Source organism: Pavona decussata, unplaced genomic scaffold (assembly GCF_977016875.1).
Source record: "Pavona decussata unplaced genomic scaffold, jaPavDecu1.1 SCAFFOLD_156, whole genome shotgun sequence".
Classification (NCBI taxonomy): Eukaryota; Metazoa; Cnidaria; class Anthozoa; order Scleractinia; family Agariciidae; genus Pavona; species Pavona decussata.
This window is the reverse complement of record NW_028145568.1, coordinates 5,367,322-5,372,815: the sequence shown is the minus strand read 5'-3', so window position 1 is coordinate 5,372,815 and position 5,494 is coordinate 5,367,322. Positions and strand designations below refer to the sequence as shown.

Below are 5,494 nucleotides of genomic sequence, written 5' to 3'. Positions count from 1 at the left end.
TTTAAAAGCGCCTAAGGCAAGCATCTCCATAGCTCCTGCTATGGATTTCTCCCAAGCTTTCACAAATGTTACAACTTAATTTAGTTTAATTTATGAACACAGGATTCAAAATAACGTTCTAGGTCGCAGTAGTTTTTTTTTTTTCACACTGGGGAAAAATGTGTTACTTCAAACGATTTTTTAATGGAGTTACGTGGAATCTTCTGTATATCTTTGATTTGAAGCACTTCTTTGAAGTACGTTTGTGTGCTTTGAAGGATTGGGTTCTCTTAAGGCGTCCTCTTTTGTTAATTCGTGCAGACTCGATTTTGATATAAATTTGGTCCATACTGTATTTGGCTTAAATTTTGACGTTGTTTAACGTCGGGAAATATGAAAAAATTCGATTTAAAAACAGCTTTAGTGAAATCAGAGCTTAAATGGACGCCATGTTTTTGACAAGTATAGATATTATCACTAATAAAATTTAATCAAGTGCCATTTTTAAATAGTAAAGTGTAATTTTCAATTAACTACATATACAATATTCTGAAGATGCCAGTGGGTCCTATTGTTTGTGTTTCAAGTGGACTCATTTCTTTGTAATTTTAGTTTATTTTAATATGGATTTTTTATTTCTAAAATCGTCATCTTTATAGAATATTTGAAGTTTCCTTTGTAAATTAATAAAAAAACGGTTCTAGTAAGCATGCGCTACAGCTAGCCGAGGATATCGTGACGTAATTCATGGGGAAATGTAGCCCAAAATGCAGAGACAAAACATGCACTTAGCAGTTTAAAATGGAAGGGGTTAATCATGTCCGTCGCGACTTTCAACCTGAAAAACCTTTTTTTTTATATTTGAGCAAACACCAAACATGAAACTTCAGGACTTTTTTCAGAAATTTATCTGGAAAAAATTGATGTTGTCGCCTAGTGTTCATTGGTTATTGGCATTTATGTTACCATACAACAAACAAATTTTTGACGGGCAGTGTTTTAGAAAATGAAAAATCCCTTTTAAAATGAAAACTAAACATCAAAATATCCGTTATTTTTAGCTTATCCAAGATGGCCGCTGTTTGGAAATCATGACGTAATTACCACGTCATATGACACCATCACTTCACGTTGTGGACATCAAAAGGAAACACCTTTGGACGTTCTATCTATACTCTAAGTTTCATGGCCATAGATTTTATACTTGCGAAGTTATGGTGGGTGGGTGGGGCGGGGGGATCCGCTCAACCTTTAGCCCTAAAAGACAAAAAAAGGGCGGTCTAGACAGCGTTAATATGTAAAGTTGATGACCGAGTCGACGAAACAATGTCATTTGTATTCTAGTGCGAAAGCGCCCATTTTGTTTTTATATCATACTAAGGTTGGCAAACCTCGTTACAATAACACAAGAGTCTACAATTCAATGTTTAATTTTTTTAATTACAACAATCGTACAAGTTTGAAAACTGATTAATTTGATTGATAGAGAGGAAAAAATCCAATAGTTTATCACATCAATCTTCACTATCTCTTTCATATTTCAAACTTAACATCGGAACTTCAAATCACAACCTTCACAACTACTAAGCAACAAGGAACATTTTCGACGATGATTTCAACTACGTGATCGTAATTACATAAGGGCCCGTTTACATGAGAGCAGAGATGACCGGGAGTGTATAGTCACGGGATGAAATGTATATCTTTTTTTGTACACAATTCTTTCATCCCGCGATGCCTGGACGAGGTTACATCGCTGAAGACGAGTTCATCCTGATCGAGATGAAACCTGAGGCACAAGTTCCTAGACTTTTGCTTAGTGTCGCACGTGATCAACGCACCTAGGAACCAAAAAATGTTGACATCAAAGGTGAAGGCTAACTTTCATGTAAACAGGCCCGGACATTGCTGTGTTAACCTATTACGTTTGTAGAATGCCTAATATGCTTCTTTTTACCTAAATGGCGCATGAACAAGACTTATTCATACATTCAACTTCTATATTACTATGGCTTTTGATCCAACGGCAAACACGTCCGCCAATTCTCTTGCTGAAACTATCCCATTTAAACAGTATTCTCACAACATTAATTTATTTCATGAAATCATGCGCAAGTTAGCTAATGCAATAAAAACTTATATTACTATCACGAGATAGAGACCAGTAACAAGATTTTTTTTCATTTTATAAGGCATTTCAAGCTAACATAGTCCACCACTAAATTTACTTCTTCAATTTTTATTTTGATCAAATTTGTCATAGGTTCTTATGAGAAAGAGTACCAAGCAATATATTCGATAGGTTAACTCGTAAAACTTTCCACTTTTAAAGATATTAAATTTCAATGCTATTTCTATTTTTCCATTTTAGCCGGTAAAAGTTGTCCGAAAATAGAACGCAGTATTATAATTTTCTCTTCCTCTGATTTAGTGTTTGTTTGTTTGTTTTGTTTTGTTTGTTTTTTTTAGTTTTTTATTTATTTTTATTCTTTTATCCTTTTTTTATTCTTTCGTGGTACTTTTCTCTTTCTACTTTGTTCGTTTTTGATCCCTGTTTTTTGTACTAAAGAAATCGTATTACAAGAGCATAAAGCGATCGCTGTTATTTATTAATTTTTGTTTTAAACGATCGCTGGTTATTTCATTCATACACCAGTTTGGATTGGCTTTGAAATCGCAACACGACTGCGCGTAATTTGAAATTAAGAACAAGTGATGCACATGATTATAATAATAATAATCTTTATTGAGGAAATCAATGTCACTAATAAGTGATTTACAAAAGAGTCCTCGAAAATTAAAAAGAATAAAAAAAAAAAAAAAAAAAAAGAAAAATAAAGACTAATATATGAATATGAATATATAAAAATTAGACTAAAGACTATTTACATTTCTTACCACTCTTTTAAAACTAGCTAATGATGGGCTTTGTCTGATTGAAAGGTCTAATTTATTCCAATCGTTTGAGGCAAAATTTGTCGATGTCCAATGCCCCCAGTTCCTACTAGATGCACTCTTACGGATATTATTTTTACATCTAGTATTATAATCGTGTTTATCCTTATTGAATTCAATATTAAAACGATGAGAAAATAAGTTATTCAAACATTTATAAATAAAAGTTGCCCTATGCTCGGCCCTACGTCTTGCGAGAGTTTTCCATTTCAGTTTATTCAAGGCCTCACTTGCAGATGATCCAATGGGCAAATCTAAAATTATTTTTGCAGCTTTATTGTGTAAAGATTGAAGTTGCAACATTAGAGTGGAATTACCCCTATCCCCCCATACGATATCAGCATAGTCAAACAATGGCAGAACATAGCTGTTGAAAAACAGCAATCTAGCATCTAAAGGTAGGCAATAACGAATACGTTTAAGTAGACCCAGCTTCTTATTTATTTAACAAGAAATGTGTAAAGGAAAGGTGAAATGATAAAAAGAAAAACTGAAAACATAAGAAGAGAAAATATTTTTGTGCGTTTCCATTTCATATTTTTTTAATTTTTTTTTTCATTTTCGGCATTTCTATTTTCGGACCATCTGCGCCAAAGCAGAAATTGAATTACAGCGAAATTAATAATAATTTAATTTAACAAAGAAAATGAAATGGGGGAAAATGTCACTGAATAAGGGTCTATGCGGATATAAAACTCTTTACGAAAGTATAAAAAATGCGATATTTTTCATAGGCATAATACAGAGGGCTGTGATTATTATCCAGTAATTTTTGATGAGCTTCCTTTTTTTTCTTCTTCTTCTTTCTTTTTATTTTTTATTATTTATTTTTTTTTTGGGGGGGGTTTTTTCTTTGTTTCTTTGTTCTTGTTTTCTTTTGTACGCATTTTTCTTTTCTTTCTTTTGGGCAATGAAATATGGAAACAACAGAGTACTACTCACGGAAATCAACATTTCAATAACAATAGAAATAAATAAAAAAAAAACACATAAAAAATGTTAAAATACAGAAGAGAAAGTAAGCTTTCAATTAAATTCGCTTGGCTGAAGACACCTAAACCAGCGTCTAAATACGTTCAACTTCTTCTTCCGCTGAAAAAGAAATCAAATAGCAGAAAATTAATTTGAAGCAATTGAAAACAAATAATGTCTTAGCAAATTAAACAGATAATGATTAAAGTGTTAATTAGTGACAATTTTGTCACTCTATTTGGGCTTTTTACTGTATTTCAAAAATTTGATTCAAATCTTCCTGGCAGATGAGGGGAAAGAATATTAAAAACGACGACAACAAAACAGACAGCCGATTTCATTCGTTTAAGGCAAAAGAATAAACGCATCAGTTCCTATCCAGTAAAGTGTCTGTGTATCTTTTATCAATATCATGTTCTCGTTACTTAATCATTAAAAAGTTCTCTCACGCCGTTAAACTGATTTTTGTGGCATCACACATCCACAAGAAAGTGTAGGTTTTGGAAGTTTATTTCTTCACAAAACTCCCTGTGCGCAACGTTTTACCGCAGGCAAATCGATTTATCTCTCTGGTCCCTTGCCGAGCACATCTCTTGGCGTTAAGTTATGGACAGGCCCAGTTGTCTGCGATCGATAGAGCATTCCACGATCGATCTTTAAGTAAAGTGGCTTCAATCATTTGGGGAATTCAGTGACATAAAATTAAGGTAGATTGAATTGTTTGTAGTCTTGAAGTCAAGTCGAATGAGTTTAGATGTTTTATCACTTCGTCTCGTTATAAAACGTTTTTTGGATAACGAAACTATTAGCCACGAACGCTACCTTTTTGTTTATTTGTTAATTTTTTCTTATTGTTTTGTTTTAAGAGTTTTATCGTGAGCTTACGTAATTCGTCTTATGCAATCTGGACAATTCTTTAATGTAGTGTCTATTAGTTCGGTATAAAAGGTTTACGTGATGTAAATCAGTTATTTTTTGTTTTCTTTTGTTCTATTTTGTTTTTGTCTACAGATCTTATAAGTTTTGGTATTATTTTATTCTATATTTTTCGGTTTCATTATTTGCCTTGTTGTACGCTTGTATTCTAATGTGTGTATTAACGTTTTCTTATCATTATTATTACATTTTTTCTTAGTGAATCGTAGAGTGTATTTTCTTGGTAGAAGTAAATGTACCAAAGTCTCATTGAAATGGTAGGTGGTTTGCACAAAATTATACAAACCTGTAATATGGAGAGCTCCTCAAGTAAGTCACCGGTTTCTTTTTCCATTGCCGTCAGCTGTTTCTCAAGTTTTCGTTTGCCGTCCTGCAGAGAACGTTCTCTTGTTTCTTTCCTGAACTTCTCTTTTTCCTTCTGAAGCTCCTCTTTGGTCTCCTGAAGTTCTTTTCTCAGCTTTCGGTCCAACTTGTTTTTCTTTTGCACTAATTCACGAAGTTCATTAAGCTTCGTTGTCAACTTGGCCGGGTCTGGATAACCTTCAATAAGAACAAGTAGAGCATAGTTTGCTAGTTAGTACTAACTATGAGTAGAGTAAAAACATATAAATTTCAAGATCCACGTCAAAATCTAACATTCTTATTATTATTT

General features: G+C 32.9%; 1 long non-coding RNA gene across 1 annotated transcript in view; it reads right to left on the bottom strand.

Annotated features, from left to right (window-relative positions):
- Window positions 1-5,494, bottom strand: part of LOC146465492 (uncharacterized) — a 168,288-nt gene that overhangs the window by 129,781 nt on the left and 33,013 nt on the right. The gene's annotated exons all lie outside the window — the stretch shown is intronic.